Source organism: Zootermopsis nevadensis, unplaced genomic scaffold (assembly GCF_977971745.1).
Source record: "Zootermopsis nevadensis isolate Lab colony 2312 unplaced genomic scaffold, Znev_1.0 Znev_ptg000054l, whole genome shotgun sequence".
Taxonomy (NCBI): Eukaryota; Metazoa; Arthropoda; class Insecta; order Blattodea; family Termopsidae; genus Zootermopsis; species Zootermopsis nevadensis.
Genome location: NW_028259186.1, coordinates 18,216 through 31,005, shown reverse-complemented (window position 1 = coordinate 31,005; position 12,790 = coordinate 18,216).

Sequence of the window (12,790 nt, the reverse complement as noted above, 5' to 3'; positions counted from 1 at the left end):
ATGAACAGGTACGTAGTATTCAGTGAATGGGATAAATTCATACCATATGGTGCGAATATATGTAAGGCAAAAGATTCATTACAGAATTCTAATGACAATTCCTTGTCAATACCAACAGAATCAATATCTTTTACATAGGTCATCAAACCAGAAAAATAATCTTTTTTAAACACTGAAATCCATATTCATTTAATAACATCAGTTAAATTAAGTGAAAAACCATCATACTGATACACATAAGAACAAAGATTTTTAACAATTGGCTTCCCAAGATTACCCCAAAAAGTACTTAGGTTAAAGCATATTACAGAGAACAAACATTCTACTAAAACCAATTCAAAATTTTATCTCTGCTTTATATGACTGTAATGTTGTTCTGAGTTTTGTGCTGTCACAAGTCTTCTGTAGTATCAGAGAATCATACTGTCACCATCTTCAAGCCCCAAGTGGCAAAGCTTTCTTATTTTCTCACAAGAATCAGTAGAGAAAAATAGTCTCCACCTTCAGGGCTGAATGGCAAGGCATTTCATATACACAAAAGTACTGCCACCTCTCAACTGACGATGGAGAGAGTCTACATACACATACTATCTCAATCTGCGGGGACAAAGTGGCAGCATAAAAAGCATTACCACCTTGTAGGATGTGAGGTTCTCTCACAGTGGTGAGTACGGAGATGGCTGTCTTCTGGATTGTAGCACCTTGTAATCTGGTAGACGTTTACCAGAGTTTCAGATGTCTTTCCTGCCTCCATCATCAAGATGATGTCTATTCATCGGCCTGATAATGGCGGCAGCAAAGACCTCTGAAACTTTGGTAAACTTATACCAGTCTTAAAACTTTGCATACCGTGTAGTGTATTAGAATATAGAGTAAACAAACCAACAACTATTAATGCTATGATGGACACTATTGCCATATGGTTCAAACTAGATTCAGAATTAAAAATGAAAAGGTATTTGACAAGATTTTTGAAGTGACACTACACTAGATGCTGTTATTCACAGGAGTAAAACTTGCGCTTAGCTATTGATCCTGTTGTTCGGTGGCCGTAGCTGGTCTCGGAGAGCTATAGTCGCGTCGTCTGTGGGGTGGCTTAAGTATTTTCTTTGTTGGTTTATGTTTGCCTTTTTTTTTCTACTCCAGGCTCCCTTGGGACAGAAAGAATGCCTAGGAGGGTGACCCGCAAGTGGACATGTGGGCCACATTCCTTCAACTCAATGTGTTTACAAAGCCAAAATTAAGCATTCAGTCTAATTTAGGTGAAGCAAGGCGTTCCAAAAATCATGTAATTACATCTTCTTCGTTTTTCTTATAAGCCAGATCAACATGCCGAAGCCTGGTTTACCTTACATCTCAAGGCTCAGTCCATTCGGGAATCAAACCACAGACCTGGACTGGCACAATATCATCCCACGTGGTGTCCTGTAGTACAAATCACAAGCTTTAATGGTATGGAACAGCGTGCTTATCGCAGACTGAAGTCTGGCAAAGCAGACACGAGAGTACCTCGGTTTAAAAGACCCTTCAATTATCAAGCGAGCATGTACAAGGATCATGAAATGAAGTCTTCTGTGTAAATACAAACTGTGCACTTTGTAAGTGTTTTGCAATGTCGCATTTACTGGGAGGGAAGTTTCAAGTTGTCTGCTCATGTACTGAGGTGTTTCTTCTGAAATTCTGACCTCCCAGGAAGTTTTGCAGTGTCTTCCTAAGCCTGTTAATGTATTTTATTATGTAACTACTGCCAATGCTTCCAGAATTATTGCACATGAGATGTTTCATTAGGAGGAGCCATTCCCAGAGGGGCACAGAGCCTGGGTAAAGCATTCTATGTGGGTCCGTTCCATAAGATCAGAAACTGTAATAAGTTTTACTTTACTTAAACTGTACATGTATTCCTGTCTCTATCCTATGAATACAATTAAACTAATATGCTCTGTGTTTATTTTCTATCTATAAGGTGCTTAATTTGTCACTCAGCATGAAATATATAATGCTTCATAATGTCAAAATGTGGAGTTCTGAACACTCACCCCACCCTACGGATAGCCCACTGTAGGGAACATAAACCACATTTTTATTTATTTACTGATGTTCAAAAAAATATCTAGAAACATTAAAACTGCACACTGGGTTTTATTATTAATACAGTAAGGTCCCAATTATCTGACCTTCAGTTATCTGACATTCCATTTTATCAAAGTGCAATCTCAGAATGTTTCATTTTACCAGCTGCCAACTGAGTATGTAGCAGAATGAATCACACTTCCTGACCAAGCCCCTTCTACATTTTGTGAAATCAGTTTCTTCAGAGTGCCTTCATAATTGGTTTTGGAGAGAATGTGGCATTAGCAGCACTACCTTCATCTTTCTTCAGGCTTCTGGATTGACATTTTTAATTATCTGATCATCCTTACATCCTGCTTAGATTTGATAATGAGGACTCTAACGTATTAGATTCATGAACAAGGCAATTTAGAACTGAAACATTTATACTTTATGGTAACAGATGTGTGAAAAAAAACTTAGTGTTGAATGGACGCCTCTTCATTTTCTCGGCACTCATTCTTCCCTCACCTGAATGTAATTTGGTGTCACTCACTACGAGATTTGGCACTCCTGGTAGGAAGTGTTTGAGCACAATCACATCTGCTTTCAGAATTAGACTACAAAAAAAGATATAATTAATTTCTCTCGCATTAGAAAGTTATATTTCAAATTATATTCCAAAGAATGTTTCTCATTTTTGTCATTTTTATGATAAATGGCCATTTTAATTTAGGTTTCCAGATTAGGAAATATTGCTCTCCTACAGTGTTTTTTTCGCTTTGGGAATCATTTCCTTCCCTGTCCCTCACATTGTTTATTCCCTTATAAACATAATTACTTATTTCCTGTTGGCCATAAGGTAGTTCTCTGAATGGATTTTGTAAATGCACCTACTTCAGTGGCATTAAAACAGACAATATATATTAACAGAGTCTTTGTTAGGGACAAACTAATTTTTTTAGAACTTGTTTAAAAAACTTGCTGTTCCCAGGGAACATGGATATCCATTCTGTTTCTAGATGCCAGAGACTCACTCAAATATCATCTGCTGGTTGTTTTCTCCTTCTGCTTCAAAAGGCATAGCTCTTGACAGCATCTCGTGCGTCAAAACCGCACAGCCCCACCAATCAGTTGCCTACAAGAATTCAATTTAGGACGACAGCTGAAATGAGTCACTTTCATTTCTTCACTCCTTCCATCACAGATGCTCACAACGGCCTCCAGAAACAGAAAAATTAAGAATATATTCAAAAAGAGTTGTTTATTTCGTGCATCTGATGTTAACTTAAACATTTCTAAGAACAAACAGTTGCTTTCTTCGTAAATCAAGATGACATAGTAATTGTAGCCAGACATAAACCATGCTGAATTTTCTATGGTTTCCCTCGTATATTTCTTATTCGTAACTTAAAAGTCACTTTTTTATTTTTGTTTTTCAATTAATATTACAAAATCATGTGACATTGATGACCTCAGCAAATGAGTCCGCATTATTAACAAATGTAATGAAAACCCAATCCCGGGTTCTTCAATGTGGTCGGACAGACAGCCAACTATCACAAACAAAAGAGCTAACAGGGGTATTTTTTAAAATTTGAGTTGTTGACGTGCTATGATTGATGACTCTGGTATGTACTTATTTCATTGCTGCAAGCTTAATTACATTTCTTATCAAAAGAAGTTCTTGCAAATTTTGTTGTATACTTTAATACAAGAGGTGAATGTCACACTATATTTAACATTTAAATTTTAGTTTGTGTCTTGGATGTTAATATCTTCCTCTAGGTTTTGAAGAATAATGGAGCCAACATTAACAATTACAGCTAATTTTTCTTGCAACAGCAGACGAAGAATTAAGAAGTGTTATTGAGTACTTCAGAGAATCTCCAGCGCTTGTGTTTCACTTTCTTACAAATATGCATTAGCTATTCCACCAGATACCAGGCAGGCGACTGCACCAGATCCAGAAACCACTGGTGGTTCAGTTAAATTAAACTGTATCATTATCTCTACATCCTTATGGAATGGAATAATTACCATGCTGTGCCCTGTCCCCTCATTGCTTTAGGGGCCAAGTACTGTAGTGGACCGAAGCAGGACTACATTAGTTTATCCTGCTGACAAAACAACATTTTACATAAGTTCCAGGACAGGACTTAAAAAACAGATGTTACTCACTAGCTGTGGTACTAGAAGCAGAACACTGAGGACAGCTAGCATTCAAGATTATCAATGGAAACAGTTCAAAGCCAGTTCCGTTCAGTTCATCACTTACCTTCATAACCCTTTTTATCTAACATCCAGCCTACATGCAGAAGATTAGCCTAAGTGGGGAAAAGGAAAATTTAATTTTCTTGCTTTATGAACATTGTTTACAAAAGATAAATGCTGAATCTTAGAGGGTAATGGTAATTTTTGGTATTTTAATGTGTAAGTAAAAAACAAAACCACAAAATACGCTCAACTAGGAACTTGCATTTATTACGCACAGAGAAAAAGAAAAATATGCTAGCTCTGATAACATCGGGAACTCACAGCATGTTTCCCAGATAAAATCACCTACAGAAACTGCTTAACAGACCATAAGCAGGGCTGAAAAAAGACTTTATGCCGTCACACTGCCTGGTACATGGCCAATGCAGCGCCAGAAAATACCATTACCTCCGCCGTAGTAACAAAACGCATTATTTATTCCCGCCTGAACCCAGTACGTTACAAGACTGCAGATTCAGGACAGACATATATATTTGTACTTTCAAATCTTATCAGTTGTATTATGAATAACTAACACTCAGTTACACTTACCGTGCAATCTGCTAACTTTAAAACTTAGAAGATATGCGCCTACAACGAAATATTTCTTCAACATAAACAAACAACTCAAACGCCATAATACCTCTAGACTGTTTGTAAGCTCTCACTAGAGATGTCAGTGCGAACAGAACGCGCTCAATTCAAATCTTTTTTAGTCTTTATCCACTTTCACCCATAGGTGTCCAGGTACACATTCATTCATTTAATCCTACTAGACATTTGATAGGACTACTTGGACGAGTGATCAGCCCGTCTCAAGGCCTCTACCTGTACACAGGACAGCACATCACAGAAAGACGCGGACAAACATCCATGCCTTGAGTGGACTTCAAACCCATGGTCCGAGTGCCCAAGCGCACGATGTCTATGCCTCAGACCGCGTGGCCTCTGTGGAATTCAAATCGTTTGAAAGATAACTACGGTGGCGGCATTGCCTCAGGCACCTGACATTAGATGGTTACCCATTAGATTACTTAATTTTTTCGTAACAATGCTTTTTCTTACGGTGAATAAGCAGCATGGGGTGTCATATGACATGAGGGAATCGCTTGTTGTGTCCTGCGTGAAAGACTGCAATAGAAGCACACGGTCTTTCTGCGCATGCACCTTCCCTGTACTGCACAGTCAGAGGTTTTCTGCGCATGCGCCTTACTGGCCAGCGCAGCGACCTGCGCGAAAATATCAAAATATTTGATCTTGGACTTTTGTCGCCGAACACTTCGCTGTCACATTGGACAGCGCCGCACAAATAGCCAGTTTGATATATTCGCTTCACCCACGCAACTCGCACCGCTCGCATTTAATCTCTCACGTAGGACACCGGGTTAGCCTTACGCCCAACCCCCAACTCAGTCTGGCGCATCGCCTTAGACCTGTTCGGTTTGGGTGACCCTACCATGAGCCGAAGCTCCGGCCGGCAAAGCCCTTACGGTGTCAAGGGTGACCCCCAGATACCGCACTGTTTTGACCCATTGTATCGGCTGTCCGAGAAACTGCACTGCTCTGGGCTTTTGGATGCATGTCATCGTCTTAACGAAGAGAACCGCGGTGCTCTTCGAGACGTTGATAGCAATCCTCCAGGCCCTGAGCCAGAACTCCAGTCTACAGAGGTAGGCCTCCAGATACCTGACGAGAAGCGTTGGACTAAGGGCTTTGTGCGAACGACAAAACAGTCGTTGGACTGTTTGTCTTAAGTGTGCGATAACCCTTATACCAACGTTGGTAGTTACCAACAGTTGGTATTATTTGTCATACCAACATTGTGTAAACCACGGATACAAACAACATTATAGGAGAGTAATTTCCCTTCCGTGACCACAGAAGAACAGAAACACAATCACACAGAATACACACATATTGATACCTTGATGTAAGATTTGAGGTTCTAACGGTGGTGAGTAAGAAGATGGCTGTCTTCTGGGTTGTAGCGCAGTTATAGTGAGGTGCAGTCTGGTAGAAAATTAAAAGCCGTTTCTAATATGTCACTGACCTGAAGATAGATGCAGCATTACACGATGCTACAATCAAAGAAACATCTATCATTCCGGTACCACTGACATGGTGGATGACGACACAATATACAGTGCTGTCACCTAACCACATTAGTAGTAAAACTACTCGTCACCATCTGTTGGGAATAATTTATATTAATACCAATGGTAGCAACCAATGGCAAGTGCTCAGTCGCTAACTATTTCAGTGTAGATTGACAAACACCCACTGCTTCCTAGATCCTTCAAGAGCGCTGATGAAGAATTTCCATGATCGGTTCAGGCGGTCATCCTCCTTGTTAAAGTTGTTTGTGCTCAGCTTGATCTCAATTGCCTCCCTGATCATCCGGTCCTTGTATTTGGATTTGGTGGTTAAGGATTGTGGTGTTCTGGAGTGGAATGGGTGACCCAGGTTGGACCGTGATCGGCCAAGGCGGATTTGTGTAAATACTCGAGACGGAAGTAGTGCTGGTGGTCCTTGATTCTGGTATCGATGGATCGGCCGGTCTGCTCGATGTAGACTTTACCGCATTCGCAGGGCGCACTATACACGCCAGGAGTCTTAAGTCCCGAGGCATTCTCACAGGCCGAAGGAAACTGAAGATTTTCGGAGCAAGGCCTAAAATATTTTTGTCTAAGTGCTGGCTCAGGAGTCATATACGGGAGGTTACCGTGGACGGAAGACTGTTCTCCTTCTCAAGCAGCCATCGCTTCCCGAGGTCATCGAACATCTGAGGCCACGGAGTTCCTAGACTGCATTGGCTCCCGAAGATCCACAAGGAAATAACACCATCGGCGCCCCTACCTATCGCCCGGCTCTGTATTTGGCCAGGCAGCTCTGTGATTAATCTCCACGTATCCACACCAATTTATTATTAAAACATTAGGTTTCAGTTGCTCGAAGCGTCTATTACATATTTTAAGAATCTTCTTGAAGTAACAAAAATATATGTAATCTTTTCCGGGAGGCAGCTTATCATATTCCCACACTTGTCTCCCGCTTAATTCGGCACATGAAGTCCCCTTGCGAATCAAATAATATATAACCCCGCCATCACTATTGCAAGGAACCCTAACCAAAAGCCAACACATTGAAACAGCTGAAATATATTATATCTAAAGTTAATCTTATTCTGTAACAACATATATCATAATTCTTGTATTTGTTTACGTAAACCATTTTTATCGCATGACCTTTGATGACTACAGATACAAATTTAAACATTTTATACATTCAACGAAATTTTGTAATTTGTTTTTATTGTAATATATATATAATTTTGCATGGTTAATATATTAACTTCTTAAATCTATACTTACCTGAGAATGCCTAGTATGGCCGAAACATTATACATTTATAGCTTTTTGTAGCTTAAATGCGTCATGTTTGTGTTGATTAAATATATATAAAAAATATATAGATATATATTATACATTTAATGTTTTAATAGTTAATACATGGAAATTCATAAGGTTATTAAGGAATATTTTTACTTTTTAATCTGAAAGCAGCAAAAAGGATATTCATATATTTAACTTAAAGTGAAGTGACAAATCCTTGTTATAAAAAGATAAACCTGAATCCTGTTTGTAAACATTTTAAATCCTTTCAGGCCGGTCCATAATATTTAATCGCATGAAGAATTCTCTGACGTTATCAAAGTAATCCTTAAAAATGAGTAGGTTAATTTTTGGGAGGGGGGAATTGGGCCATGTAACTTGCACTTGTTAAGTTTGCATTATCCCTGCCAGAAGAATATCTAACAAAGGATGATGAAAAATCCAGTTGTACTGAATAAAAGTACAGAACTTTCCGTTTTCATTCTGCATGTAGCAATTAATATTATTTCTGTTCACGAATTTTAATAGCGGCATTGTTGTGGAACACAACAATGCCGAGTAAACAAATATAACGCTTCACAAAAAGAAATAAAAAAATATCAAGCCAGTCGCACTATCACTGCTCCAGAAGGAGCACTTCGCATTCTTGAATATTGACGACAGTTGACCTAAAACATCAGAAAAGTGAAAGAAGACGTTATCAAGTATTTGAAGTACAAACTCCAACAACTTCAATAAGGTAAACTGATACGCATTCGATATATTACGATTACGAAAACTATTATGAAAACTGACTTTATGATCGATTTTAAGACGAAGATTTGCTAGGGTGGGGCTGGACGTAAAAAGTGGACTGAACAAGAACTGTTGACTTCTGAACAGCGACGTAAAGAACTACAACATCAGACATATTTAAGAAATAAAGAAGAGCGAAAAAAGACTTACATTGATAAATGTAGAAAGTTGACTGACCTAGAACAGTTGGCCTCTGAACAGCGACGTAAAAACTCAAACATCAGACATATTTAACAAATAAAGAAAAACGAAGGAAGACTTACATTGATAAACGTAGAAAAACGTATTCAATAAGAGCAGAAGAAAACAAAAGAAGACTTGCAAGGGTGAGATTGGGCGTAGAAAGTTGACTGACCAAGAATAGTTGACCTCTGAATAACGACGTAAAGAATTAAAACATCAGACCTACTTAACGAGTAAAGAAAAGCGAAGGGAGATTTACATTGATAAACGCAGAAAAACTTATTCAACAAAAACAGAAGAGCAGAAGAAAACAAACGAAGACTTGCAAGGGTGGGATTGGAAGTAGATAGTTGACTAACCATGAACAGTTGTCCTCTGAAAAGCGACGTAAAGAACTAATCCATCAGACCTATTTAACAAATAAAGAAAGACGAAGGGAGAGTTACATTGATAAATATAGAAAAACGTATACAACAAGAACAGAAGAAAAAAAAAGAAAAAACAGACGAAGATTAGCAATGGTGTTGCTGGACGTAGAAAATTGACTGATCAAGAACAGATGGCCTCTGAACAGCGACGTAAAGAACTAAAACATCAGAACTATTCAACAAAAAACAGAAGAGGAAATAAAAAAGAAGACTTGCAAGGGTGGGGTTGGACGTAGAAAGTTGACTAACCAAGAACTGTGTGGCCTCTGATCAGCGACGTATAGAAGTAAAATATCAGATTACAGGAAGCGCTTCGAAAGGATTAGTAGTCGTTGTCGTCAAAAAATGACGTCATCAACAATATCACCTTATATTTGTTTATACACGGGGGTTAGTTTAGTGTTTACTCAAGATTTCAAAACGCAACCAACCCCCTTCGGAAGGTTGGTAAAGTGTTTAAATCCCCCATTCGTGGGGGGTTAGTTTTGTTTCTTACTCAGGGGTTAAAAAAACACTTGAATGAGACACTAAACTAACTCTCCTTTGGGACTAACCAAGGTTGGTTGCGTTTTAGAAATTTGAACAATCCCCCCTAGGAGCTCCGAAAGGAGCGCCCTGCTCTAGTATCAGTAAAATTTAGTGCAGTTAGAATTTGTACTAGTGGAAATTATACACAGAAAGGGACAGTTATTAATGTTCACGTTTTCCTAATCAGTGGTGGCAAAGGTAGTGGGTGTTGTTGGCAACAGCATTGTGCATGTAGTGGCCCTGTGTGCCTCACACATGTACTTATATAAAATTCCTTTTCTCCTTATACTGTTGCTGTAGTTTGTCTTATAAATGTACTTTTATCTGAGACCAAAACAATGAAGAAGGTACTGAGCAAGCTTTTGATAAATTAAAGAAGAGAAATGTAAATTTTTAAATTCCTTCCATTCCTTGACAGAAGATGGATTGTGTACTATCTGAACACATTAGTTACCCTTTTCTTAATGTTTCTGTGTAGCTGGCAGCTTGTATCAATCTTCATCAACAATGACATATTTCTCCATTTGCATGAATCAAGTAAGTCGTTCTAGAGAGGTAGTTTTCACATCATTAAAATTATAATAAATGAAATCACCTCAAATGTCTTACATGCATTTTTTTATGGGACCTCATTAATCATTCTTACCCAGGGCAAAATGATTGGCCCCCACCACCACTGTCTTTAACAGTACTGTACTGATTAAAGCTCTTAAAGAAAAATATATATTAAGACATTAAAAAAATTAAATCCGTGGCATAACAGCTCCAGAGAGCCAAAGCCGACTAGCTTGACTGCTGGCCTCATGTTCACATGCCTAAGCAGAGTTGAACGATCATCCAACCAGATATAGGGCGACGTGTGGTCAGCACGACGGACCCCCAGCCATTGCTAGCTTTCCTGACCGGATTACGCTACTCATTGTAGCTCCCCAATTTCCTCACAATGCTGGGTTGGCACCGGTCGAAAGCTCACGAGAAAATTTCTTCTCCCCCGAGACTCGAACCAGCGCGCATTCCGTATCGCCGGTCCGAATAAAAATGTAACTTTATGAGAATAAAGAAAATAAAAAAATTATGCTGTACCTGCTCCTCAGTAAGAGATAAAATAATATCACAGCCCTTTGAAAAAGAAAAGATAATGCACTCTGCCTTCTGCAACTTACCCAGCAGACTTTATGCTTCATAAGAACGTAATATTTCAAAGGTAACACTTAAAAACTCCAGCGTTTGTCTCAAAGGACTGATGAAAACCACACAACACTTTAGTCAGCTTATCTTAAAGCTGAGATTATATCCTGGTACATCACAAATGCAAATCAGCAGCCCTATCAACTACACTGTGATGCTTTGGCTTACTTTTTCTACGACACAGCTGTCATGCCAGCACACAATCTTCTCTGGCTCGTATAAGGGATTGAAATGGGCACTATTCAAGTCACAAGAATTTATATAACGTGACTACTACACTACTTCTTCAGAGCTTTACACATCTGAGCACCACCAAAAACATGTCATGAGCCAAAATTAATGACAAGTTTATAACATAAAAACACTGTAACAAGTAATCTGAAAATATTTAAGAATAAACTAACTAACCAACCAGATGGCTTACCGAACCCGAAGGTTCATCACCGAATTAACCAAAGCCCTCCACCGGACCCTGTCCTGGGCCAACAAAATCCAGTTTCCTTCGACTCCTATCTCCCATAGATCCCGCCTGACATTATCCTCCCATCTACGTCTAGGTCTCCCCAGAGGTCTCTTCCCCTCAGGCTTCCCAAATAGTGGACCCAAACAACCAGATGGCTTACCGAACCCGAAGGTTCATCACCGAATTAACCAAAGCCCTCCACCGGACCCTGTCCTGGGCCAACAAAATCCAGTGTCCTTCAACTCCTATCTCCCATAGATCCCGCCTGACATTATTCTCCCATCTACGTCTAGGTCTCCCTAGAGGTCTCTTCCCTTCAGGTTTCCCAACCAGTACCCGGTGCACACCTCTTGTCCCATCCATGCGCGCTACGTGTCCCGCCCATCTCATTCTTCTCTACTTAATTACCCTGACAGTACTTGGGGGAGCAGTACAGATTTTTAAGCTCGTCATTACGCAGTTTTCTCCACGCCCCATCGTCTTCCCTCTTAGGCCCAAATATCCTCCTCAACACCCGATTCTCAAACACCTGCAATCTGTGTTCCTCCCTCTGAGTGAGAGACCATGTTTCGCACCCATACAAAACAACAGGCAAGATTATTGTTTTGTATACTTTAATTTTCAGGCTCTTAGAAATCAGACCGGAAGCCAAAATATTTTGAACTAAGAAGAAGCAAGCATTTCCGGAATTTAGTCTCCTCCTAACTTCCTCACGAGTGTCATTTTGATTTGTTATTGTTGTTCCCAGATATTTGAACTTTGTAACCCTTTCAAAGGATTTATTAGCCACCCTAAGATAATTTTGCCCGCCTGTCTTCTGATGACGAGATACTAACATGTACTTAGTTTTTTTCTGAATTTACTTCCAGCCCCACTTGTCTACCAGCCTCTAGGAAAACTTCTGCGTTCCTCTTTATTGTATTTATATCGTCCCCCAATAAATTAACATCATCAGCATATGCCAATAGCTGATGTGTCCCATTCAATTGCAAACCCTCCTGCCTATCTTGGACCTTCCTGATGGCGTATTCTAGTTAAAGAGCAAGGGAGACAAAGCATCTCCTTGTTTTAGACCGTTCTTGATGAGGAATGTCTCAGATACATATTTACCTACTCGAATTTTGCTACAGGTTTCATTTAAGCACATTTTTATTAGACCCACTAGCTTCTTTGGTATACCAAATTCAATAAGAATATTATATAGCACTTCTCTCTTCACAGAGTCATAGGCTTTTTTGAAATCTATAAATAACTGATGTACGGTCCCACCGAACTCCCATTTTTTCTCTAGTATCTGACGAATGCAACAGATCTGATCAATCGTTGATCTGTTTCGTCTGAACCCACACTGATGATCCCCAATAATTTCATTCGCATATGGGGTTAATCTTGCCAAAAGAATGTTTGATAGAATTTTGTATGAGGTTGATAGCAGAGAAATTCCTCGGTAGTTACCACACTCAGTCTCGTCCCCCTTCTTATGAATAGGAATAATTATGGATTCCTTC